The sequence below is a fragment of the Plecotus auritus genome, assembly GCF_963455305.1.
Source record: "Plecotus auritus genome assembly, chromosome: 4".
NCBI classification, from domain to species: domain Eukaryota; kingdom Metazoa; phylum Chordata; class Mammalia; order Chiroptera; family Vespertilionidae; genus Plecotus; species Plecotus auritus.
The window spans coordinates 145,814,094-145,826,101 of NC_137775.1; the positions used below are offsets into that span (position 1 = coordinate 145,814,094).

General features: G+C 39.3%; 1 protein-coding gene across 4 annotated transcripts in view; it reads right to left on the reverse strand.

Moving 5' to 3' along the window:
* Nucleotides 1-12,008, reverse strand: part of CDK13 (cyclin dependent kinase 13) — a 122,359-nt gene that overhangs the window by 64,703 nt on the left and 45,648 nt on the right. The gene's annotated exons all lie outside the window — the stretch shown is intronic.

Here is a 12,008-nt window from a genome sequence, read left to right on the forward strand (position 1 = left end):
TGTTGTACTGTAGATATTTGGCTCTGTTGACTAATGAGTTTGCCGACCACTGCACTACCTGATTTCAAATTACGCTATAGAGCTATGATAATCAAAACAGCATGATATTGGCAGAAAAATAGACACACAGATCAATGAGACATAATTGGGAACCCAGATATGAAACCACATGTATATAGATAAACTTTTGACAAAGGAGCCAGTAGCACACAATGGAGTAAAGAAAGCCTCTTCAATAAATGGTGCTGGGAAAATTGGAAAGCCACATGCAAAAGAATGAAACTGGATTACAGTTTGTCCTCTAGTGCAAAAATTAACTCAAAATGGATCAAAGCTAAACACAAGATCTGAAACAATAAATTACAAAAAAGAAAACATAGGTACTAAACTTATGACCTTGGTCATAAAGAACATTTTATGAACTTGACTCCAAAGGCAAGTAAAAAAAGGCAAAAATAAATGAATGGGACATATCAATCTAAAAAGCTTCTGCACAGCAAAAGAAACCAACAAAACATAGGCAGCAGATTGAATGGGATATATCTGTAAACAATAGCTTCGACAAAGATTTAATATTCAAACTATATAAAGAACACATAAAACTCAATATGAAACAAACAACCCAATTAAAAAATGGGCAGAGTACATGAACAGACACCTCTCCCAAGAAGACATACAAACAGCCAACAGATAAATAAAAAGATGTTCAACCTCACTAGCAATTAGGAAATGCAAATCAAAACTACAGTGAGATATCATCTCACACCTGTTGGAATGGCTATTATCAACAAGACAGTAACAAGTAGAGAAGTTGTGGAAAAAAGGGAACCTTCATTCACTACTGGTGGGAATGTAGACCAGTATGGCCACTATGAAAAACAATCTGGTGGCCGAAACCGGTTTGGCTCAGTGGATAGAGCGTCGGCCTGCGGACTGAAGGGTCCCGGGTTCGATTCCGGTCAAGGGCACGTGCCTTGGTTGCGGGCACATCCCCAGTGGGAGGTGTGCAGGAGGCAGCTGATCGATGTTTCTCTCTCATCGATGTTTCTGGCTCTCTATCCCTCTCCCTTCCTGTCTGTAAAATATCAATAAAATATATTTAAAAAAAAAAAAAAAACAATCTGGTGATTCCTCAAAAAATTAAGAACAGAGCTACCACATGACCCAGCAATCCCTCTCCTGGGTATGTACACCAACAACTCAAAAACATGTATTCGCAAAAAAAACACATATGCACCCCTATGCTCACCTCAGCATTATTCAGTGCCAAGACATGGAGACAACCAACGTGTCCTTTGATAGAGGATTGGATAAAGAAGATGTGGTACATATATACAATTGACTACTACTCAGCCACAGAAAATACAAAATACTGCCATTTGCAAGAACATGGATGGACCTTGAGAACATTATGCTAAGTGAAATAAGTTAGGCAGAAATAGCTAAGAACCAAATGATTTCACTCATATTTGGGATATAGAATTGAAACTCATGGACACAAACAACAGTGTGGTGGTTGCCAGAGGGTAGGGGATAAAAGGAGATTAGTAAATGGTAACGGGAGATGATCTGACTTTGGGTGGTGGGCACACAGTGCAATATAAAGATCTTATAACGTAGAAATCCACACCTGAAACCTAACCTATATGATCCTATTAACCAATGTCATCCCAACATCTCTATATATATAAAAACCTAAGCAACCAAGCGACCGAATGACCCGTCGCTAGACGCGCCCTGACCACCAGGGGGCAGACGCTCAACGCAGGAGCTGTCCTCTGCTGGTCAGTACACTCCCAACAGTGGGAGCGCCACTCAGCTGACCATTGGGCACCAGACACCGGGCTCATGGCTGGCGAGTGCAGCTGCAGTGGTGCAAGCCTCTCCCGCCTTGGCAGTGGTAGGTGCCTGGCCCGGGCTTGGGCTCCTCCCCGGCCACCTGCCGCTTCCGGCACTACTACATCCCTCAGGGGATATCGGACTGTAGGTTTCAGCCCGATCCCCGCAGGCCAGGCTGAGGGACCCCACTGGTGCATGAATCCATGCACTGGGCCTCTAGTATTTAATATAAAAAAGAATAAAAAAATAATAAAGATCTGAATAGCCAACACAATATTGAATACAGTATTAAAGGAGAATGAAGTTAGAGGGCTGTTACTATTTGACTTCAAGACTCACTATAAAGCTACAATAATCAATACTAGTATTGTAGTATTAGCAAAAGAACAGATAAGTAGGTCAATGAAACAAAACAGAAAGTTCACAAAATAGACCTTTACAAAGAGTCAACAGATCTTAGATAATAGAGCAAAAACACTTCACTAGCAAAAAGGTGGTCTTTTCAACAAATGCTGCTGGAACAAGTAAACACAGATATAAAAACAAACCCCCCCCCCACACACACACACACACAAAGATTCTAGATACAGACCTTACATAGACCTAAGGGTAAAATACAAAACAGTAAAACTCCTAGAAGGGAACACAGGAGAAAATGTAGGTGAACATAGATTTGGTGATGACTTGGTAGATACACCACCAAAATCACAACCTGTAAAGAAGAAACGGTCTTTTTGTGTAAGAAGATGGACTTCATTAAAATGAAAACGTCAGTGCCGAAACCGGTTTGGCTCAGTGGATAGAGCGTCGGCCTGCGGACTGAAAGGTCCCGGGTTCGATTCCGGTCAAGGGCATGTACCTTGGTTGCAGGCACATCCTCAGTGGGAGGTGTGCAGGAGGCAGCTGATCGATGTTTCTCTCTCATCGATGTTTCTAGCTCTCTATCCCTCTCCCTTCCTCTCTGTGAAATATCAATAAAATATATTTAAAAAAAAAAAAAAAAAAAAAAAAAAAGAAAACGTCAGCTCTGAGAAAGACACTGTTAGGAGGATGAAATGACAAACCACAGACTGGGATAAAATCTTTATAAAACATATATCTTTTTAAAAAAAGTATCCAACATATGCAAAGAAGTCTTAAAAATCAACAATAAGTAAACAAACAGCCCAATTAAAAAGTGGGCAAAATATATGAAGAGATACATCCCACAAAGAAAATGGACACATCCCACATAAGCATATGAAAGTATTCTCAAAATATTTCATTAGAGAATGGCAAATTAAAACAATAATGGGAAATCATATATACATCAGAATGGCAAAAATCTGAAACACTGTTAATACCAAGAGCTGATAAGGATTTGGACCACCATTCATTGCTTGTGTGAATACAAAATGATACAGCCACTGAAAACAGTGTAAAAGTTTCTTACAAAATCCAACATATTCTTACCATATGATCCAGCAATCACACTCCTTGGTATTTATCAAAAGTAGCTGAAAACTTATGGTCTACCCAGAAACCTGCACATGGATGTTTATTAACGCCTTTACTCACAATCATCAAAATTTGAAAGTGGCCAAAATAAAGAGAAAAATAAACTGTGGTACATTGAGACAATGGAACATTAATCAGCACTAAAAAGAAATGATGTATGAAGGCATGAAAATCCATGGAGCAAACTTACATGCATATTAATAAGTGAAAGAAGTCAACCTGAAAAGGTTACATACTGTACGTTTCCAACTATATGACATTCTGGAAAAGGCAAAACTATGGAGACAATAAAAAATTCAGTGGTTGCCAGGGTTTCAAGAGGTGAGAATGAATAGGTGGAAGATAAGATTTTTAAGATAATCAGAGTATTATGTGTGTATGTGTCTGTCTGTCTGTCAGTCAGTCAGTCAGATTCTGTGTGTCTGTGGGACTTCCTATGCCTCTGTTTTTGTCTCTATTTCTGTGTCCCGGGGCCTGTGGAACTCTCTCAGACTCCAATGAACTCTGTGCCTGTGTTGGACTCTGTGTCTCTGCTTGGCTTACCCGAGTGGAAGGGAGGGAGGAAGAGAGAGAGAGAGAGAGAGAAAGAGAGACAGAGAGAGAGGGAGACAAAGAGACAGAGATGTGAGAGAGACATATCGTCTGGCTGCCTCCAGCATGTGGGGAACCGAGCCTGCAACCAACGTACGTCCTTGACCCCAATCGAACCCAGGACCATTCAGTCCGAGGGCCAACACTCTATCCACTGAACCAAACAGGCCAGGCCTCAATTTCCATTCTTGAGCATAGAAGGTCTAGAAGGATACAACAGGCTGATAACACTGTGTTGGGCAAAAAGTCGCAACAGAAAATGGGAAATTTTTTCTTATTCACATAGATTAGCATTATTTCAACAATTATGGTAAGCTAATTATACTTTTTACTTACAAAAGAAAAAATTACAGAATAGTTATAAGCCGTCAAAATACACACGATTTGAAATTCAGTAAAAGCTAGTCACATTAAACTCTATCCTCATAGGCAAAGCAATAAAATGCAATGAGAACAACCCACGGGAAATAAATTATTGTGCTACTTGCATTTCTGATCCCCTTCGTTGAGTAGTGTAGAGAGCGGTTATAGGGTTAAGCCTGGGACTGACCTGCTGGCAAAGCCCTCTTAGCATAATTAAGCTTGATCTTGTGGCTGCTCCCTAGATCTTTCCTGGGTAGCTAATGGGCTGTGGGAGGTGCAGCAAGTGCTGCCAAAACAAGTGAAACTTACAAGAACATTGTAAATTACCTTGTTTACCTCTGACTATAAAATAAAAGCACCACTTGCAGTCTGGATCTGCTCTAGGGTCTCAGTCACCCACAGAAGATCCACCTAGACCCAGCTTACTTTGTCTTTTCTTCATCCTTCGCCCACCCTCCCCCTCAGGCTCGCAGAACCCTTGGCTGTGCTGGCGCAGCACAGAGTAGTACATGATACATTCATTATTGTTCACTGTAATTAGGTTGAATCCTTCAATATCTGCCCACCAAAAGATCTGAACAACCCTTGACAAGAAGTCAAGCCAAACATTTGAGGATTGGGAATAAACTTGACCTGACTTCTACTTGGTCAACTTCCAATCATCAACTCCAGAATAACATGGTGCTACTGGGACATTCTAAGACAGGCTATTTTAAGATGGCCCTCCTAATCTATACCTCTCATCCATGTTTTAGTCAAACTTGGATATTCTACAACCCAATGCACACTGGCTTGAACAAAAAAGAATATCAATCTTCTAAACATGTTCCTTGAAGTAAGGAGTAAAATAGAGCTTTCAAAAATTTTATGGCAAGAGTCCCTCTCTCCATTTCTCAGTGCTGGCTGTATCCTCAGAACCCATACTGCCTCAGGTGGTTGCTGCAGCAACAGACCCTTCTTATTCTTAGGCTCACATCTCACAGTTATGACATCATTCTATATGTGAAATCTTAGGAAAAGTCTCAAACTCTGGACAGGAGAACTGAAAGGATCTGAGTGACCTGTCCCTAGGAAACTGGAAGTGGAGCCAGCTCCACAGCTACATGGACTTAGATTAGATAAAAGGTGGATCCTCAACAAAAGGCCAATGTATTCTATCTATGACTATATTGTCCGTTCAGAAGCCATTAGCCACAAGTACCTATGGAGTACCTGAAACATGGCTAGACCCACTAAGATGAGACGTACTCTGGATTTTGAAGACTTAGTACAAAAAAAATATAAAATAACCCCAAATTTTAATATTTATTACATGTTAAAACAATATTTTGGGTAAAATAAATTATATTAAAAAATATATGGCAAAGGGAGCGTGGGATACACCAAGAAAGTAAACAATTTCACTGGCACACCAATTTAGATTAAACTGAATTGTCTACGTTTTACTAATTCCAAAATCATGACCAATTAGGAAAAGGTGAAATCATAGCTAGCACAATTTACAAAGATGTGTTTTAAAATTCTCCATAATAAAATTATTCCTAATTAAAAAAACATTTCGAGAAAAGGATGTGAAAGACCAATCTACTTTCAATTATTCCTTCTATAAATGATATATATTAACCTAGAGACTATTTGTTCGAAAATAATAAATCAGTAATGGCTGAAAGCAGACATAAGGAATAGGAATAGAAATAGTGAATGTGAAACAAAAAGCTACAAGTTTCCCTTGCAAATCCTACTTTTAGAATATATATTTATAAGAACTCTTTACATTATATCAATTATTTTAGGATTTTACTTTTGTGAGACTTTATACAACAAAACAGTCAACAGAAATGCATTTTTTATTAATTACAAAAATGAGTAAGAGTACCCTAACACAGTAATACAAATAGATAAGACAGCACTGCAGATAGATAACTAAATAATTGTATCATAATGCTTTAACTGATAGGCTTTAAAATGCAGTGGTATCCTGAAAGATGAAACCTGACTCGGGAATCATGAAGAGAAATTTAAGCTGAGATTTATAGCAGGGCTTGGAGCAAGCGACTGATGGGGACAGGGGCATGCTCAGTTTGAGATACCTTTGTAAAATGTGAACGTGGAGGGATCTACTGACTAGAGCTTTTTCAGAAAAGCCAAAACATTCAAGAAACAAATAAATATAATAAATATTGCCCATGAAAAGAACGAAAAAAAACTGAGAAATTACTACTGGTTTGGCAAGAGATCATTAGTGACCTTATTTTTATAAAATGGTAGGAAAATTCAGACCAATTAATGAATGAAAAAGTGAGAAAGTACAGACAGCAACTACTAATTACTCTCTCAAAAAGTAATGGAGCCATTGGCTGACGCAAATCAGAGCAAGATTTGTCTGTTTGTTTAAGACAGATATTTGAGTAGGTTTAGTGCTGCAAATAAGAAGCCAATGAAGAGGGAAGAGTTTGAAAAGGAGAGATGACACACATTAGTTCCTAAGAACCTGAAAGCATCAGCTCTGAGCAGGAAGGAGAAATACTACCTACTCTAAAATAAAGCAGTGAAATGAGTGAAGAGTGAAGGAAAGGCATGGAAAATTAGAAGTTGAGAGAGTGAACTCTCATCGGTAAGTGTAAGCTTCTTTGTAGAGAATGAAGCAATTTATTCTCTTAAGAAAACAGGAATGTTTGCTTCGTAGAAGGGAAGAAGCAGCTGACTAAGGACTGTCCAGCAGTCCTGAAGTTCCAGCTCTATAGGCCACAAATCTGAGCAGAAAATAATCTACATGGTTATATGATTTCCCCCCAGTAAGTTTAATATTTAAAAAAAGTGATCAATCCAAGAGTGAAGGTTAGGGCAGGTTTATAACAGAAGAACAAATCAAGAGGTATGAATTTCTTTGTGAAGAGTCTTAGAAAATCATTAATTATAACTCCAAGTATCTTTATAAATTCAAAAGTGTAAGGTGTAATGGAATTCTGTTTCTCAAATTCAACAGCAGAAATAATCAAGAAAGAGGAAACCAAGATGGCGGCATAGGTAAACACCTAAACTGCTGCCTCGCACAACAATTTCAAAACTACAACTAAAAGACAGAACGGACACCATCCAGAACCAAAGGAAAGCTGGCTGAGTGAAAATTCTACAACTAGAAGGAAAGAGAAAAGCTCACAGAGAATTGGAGGTACGGCAAAGGGTCTTTGTGCGCGCAGAGAGGAAAGGCGGCTGAGAGCAAGGCTGACTTTCTCTGGTGGAAGGGGGAAGGAACCCCAGTTCTGACTGCACTGAACCCCAGTTCTGACTGCACTGAACCCCAGTTCTGGGCGAGCCCCTGGGGACCCACGCTCTTACGGGGGGAGTCTGGACTCTCGGGCAGAGACTCGGGAGCTGGGGAAGGCAGAAGTCTGAAGGCCCGACGTGCCAGTGCGCACAAAGGCTGCGGAGGTTGCCACAGGCTTTCCCTAGTGGAAGGGAGTCGGAGGCTCCTGACCGCACTGGGCCCCAGTTCTGACTGCACTGAACCCCGGTTCCAGGCGAGCCACTGGGGACCCACGCTCTTGTGGGGGGAGTCTGGACTCTCGGGCGGAGATTCGGGAGCCGGGGAAGGCAGAGGTCTGCGCGTGAGCACAAGGGCAAGGCTGCCAGGAAGCCAAGACTGTCTGCTCCGCCCTGAGACTCCACCCCATCCAAGCCGAGCACAGAGGCTATTGCAATTTGGCAAGTCTAATCCTATAAGGCTGTCTCCAGCACCGAACATCTCCCAGCATAGATGCAGCTGATCCTTACAGCCAACTGGCCTGGAGGTCAATTCCTCCCAGTGATACCAACAACAATCAAGACTTAACTACAACAAGGCTGTACACACAGTCCACAAAGGGGTGCACCAAGAGTGTCCACCTCAGGTTAACTGGGGAGGCAGACCCACTGGGCCATATAGGAAACCTAGCACACAAATTTACCCTACCAACTCAGGGAAGCAGTGAAAATGCAGCGTCAAAGAATCAGATCACAAACGAAAGAAATGGAGGAAAACAAATGACTGGATATAGAATTCAAAACCACGGTTATAAGGCTTTTTAAGAATATCCTAGAAAAGGCCAATAAATATAACGAGACCCTCGAAGATATGAAAAAGGACCAACTAGAAATTAAACATACTCTGACTGAAATAAAAAATATTATACAGAGACCGAAAAACAGACTAGAGGAACACAAGAATCAAGTCAAAGAATTGAAATACAAAGAAGCAAAAAACACTCAACCGAAAAAGCAAAAAGCAAAAAAATAAATCCAAAAAGTTGAAGATAGGGTAAGAAGCCTCTGGGACAACTTCAAGCGTACCAACATCAGAATTATGGGGGTGCCAGAAGAAGAGAGAGAGCAAGATACTGAAAACCTATTTGAAGAAATAATGACCGAAAACTTCCCCCACCTGGTGAAAGAAATAGACTTACAAGTCCAGGAAGCGCACAGAACCCCAAACAAAAGGAATCCAAAGAGGACCACACCAAGACACATCATTATTAAAATGCCAAGAGCAAAAGACAAAGAGAGAATATTAAAAGCAGCAAGAGAAAAACAGTTAATTACCTACAAGGGAGCACCCATACGACTGTCAACTGACCTCTCAACAGAAACTATGCAGGCCAGACGGGAGTGGCAAGAAATTTTCAATGTGATGAATAGCAAGAACCTACAACCAAGATTACTCTACCCAGCAAAGCTATCATTCAGAATTGAAGGGCAGATAAAGAGCTTCACAGATAAGAAAAAGCTGAAGGAGTTCATCACCACCAAACCAGTATTATATAAAATGCTGAAAGGTATTCTTAAAGAAGAGGAAGAAGAAAAAAGTAAAGAGAAAAATTATGAACAACAAATACATATCTATCAACAAGCGAACCTAAAAATCAAGTGAATTAAAAACCTGAGGAACAGAATAATCTGGTGAATATAATAGAATCAGGGGCATAGAAAGGGAGTGGACTGATAATTCTCAGGGGGAAAGGGGTATGGGGGGTTCATGAAGAGAATGGACAAAAATCATACACCTATGGATGAGGACAGTGGGGGAGAGGTAAGGGCAGAAGGTGGGGTGGGAAATGGGTGGAGGGGAGCTATGGGGGTAAAAGGAGAAATAATTGTAATAATCTGAATAAAGATTTATTTAAAAAAAAAAGAAATAATCAAGAAAGAAGTTAACAGACATGATTTAACAGTTCTAACTGTAAAACTAAGGCTACAAAAAAAGTACACTGTTCTTTGAGAAAAATCAAGAACTAAATATTTGTAATATGTAAATTTTTAAGACATTTGTATGAAACTCAGAAACATTTCTGCCTGAAATCTACAAAGAAAAAAAAAGCGAAACATTTCTTCCTGTGGCCATCTTTGCCTTTAATCCATAATTGCTAGAAAACATTTCTAGCTTTATCAGGAGGAAGTGAATTAACCTAACATTAGGAGTCCCAACCCATATATTATTACTGAGGATGGATGGGGACACTCCTCCACTCTCCTTTGAACTTGTGTTCTTTTCCTTGTTCCTTTAACCCCACCGCAGCCCCAATCCTTAGCTCTTAGGATAGAATATCCAAGATAGCCAAAGTCATACTCACTATACTGGTAAGGTAGGCCATAAGGTAGAGACCTTGTCTATCTAATTTATTGCCTGTTCCCAGCAACTAGAATAATGCACGGCATTTAATAGCTATTCAACAAATATTAATTTCTTCTAAAAGTATTCATGGATCTTCAACATTTTTATTTACCTCAAAGTCACATTCGTAAGTCTGTATTCCCATAGGTCAGAGAGACAGAAAAAAATGTCTGGGAGGTAGGGGTTGGGGGGTGTGAGTATTGTCAGAGAAGGAAGGAACTTGCACTCTTCTGTCTCATTGGCATTAGCGGTAGAAAAACCTAAAAAGGAGTGCATGCACATTACATATTATAAGAAGTTGTGGCTGAGAGTGGCAGTAGCAATAAAGAGAGAAACTTATCAATTCCTGAAATGGCAGAAGATGAAGGTTTGATGATTAGACCAGCCTGGAAACAAATTATCTCAAATTCAGAGGTGTTGACACCAAAGAGAGGTTCATAGAAAACCCTAGCTCTCCAAGCTTCAAACTCTAAAAACTTGAGAGCTTCTGGCTCTTCACACCTCAGGGTCTCCATTCTTAACTTATTCAGGCCTCCAGCGATAGTAAGCTGAGTAAATAAAGGTGCTCCCTCCACATGAAAGGTGATAGGAGTAAAAAGAGTAGAACTCTATTCATGCTACCAAAACTGGGAGTGTGAGGGAATAGGTGTGTATTGGCCTCAAATTTGAATTTCCAATGCTTTTTCCCACAAATATACTGTGATACATGGAAATTAGATTTTCCACATACTATTAAAATAAACTGAAATGACTATATGCTTGAAAAAGAATACTTCTAGTCACTATTTTTCATATATCAGGTATTGTGTGTATCAAAGAATGGTTCTGACTTTTCCTGTACCTCATTTCCTTCTCTGCTCCTCACAGATTTTTTAACGAGAATACGTAAGGAGCTTAGTTAGGACAGAGCCTGGCTTAAAATGACATAAAATACTAACTCATTTTTTAGATCTGTTAAAAGTTTCTGTAATTTTCAAAAAGTATATTTGCTCCTACTTTTTTAGTACTGTTTTCATAAATTTTTTTGTCTACCTCAAAGACAACTGTATAGAGTTAAAATAGTAAAAATTATTATTTTTAAAGACTAGTACATGAACTGACCGTTGTGAATTTTGTATTAATTTAATTTATAAATTCAATATGTTTAAAACAACCTTATCTTTCAAAGTTACCTGGCTTTCTAAAAACTTTACCTATAACTTGCTTTACCCATCACAATATCGTCACCATCTGAAAAGGCTATTTGTTATTTTACTCAACTTTTCTTTAGATTAATCATGAGTGCTCCATTAAATTGTCACCTTTTAATGTAACGTGCTGTAAGAGTTGGATATGCAATGAGAGGTATGTGCAACCTCAATGACATTCTGGGACAAGACAAATGTAATCAGTTAATTTTTAACAGTAGTGAAACGCGGAATTAAAATGAAATGCTTTGTTTTCCTCTGGGCAGTATGCAAAGGTGACTTCACGAGTTCTTGTCCAGGTGGACGAGAAGAATGAAGCCATGAACAAAAGGTGGTATAGGAAAAGGTGGAAATTTATTGGGAAACAAGCACAGACTCCCACATGGGGAGAGGGAAAGAGACCCTCTAAGTCCCTAAAAAACTTCCATATATTCTAATGAATACATACCATTAGATTAAATATAAGTGAAAATGTCTGTACTATTCTCACAAATCAATACCATGAGTACAAGATAACAAGCCACTGATGGCTTAAGTCATTTACCCAAACTCCACCAGCCTTTCCTAGATGAGAACACAAGTTCAGACAAACTCAGTGACCTGCCTAAGGACATTCAGCAGTAACTTCCCAATGATCATTTAAAACTTAAGTCATGTTTTACTTGTTAATTTACTTAACCACGTGTAAGTCTTATAAATATGCCTGAAGTGTCTGTTATAGTAAACACGCACATCACTCAGAATATTCTGCAGCTCACTCTTGTGTGGCAAAATGACAACTGGTAAAGGATGTATTGGCAGACCCACATTCTAGATAAATTTCCTTGTATAGAAGATCCACAAAAATGCTGTCAGAAGTATACCAACCTCCCCCTCTTCCCTCA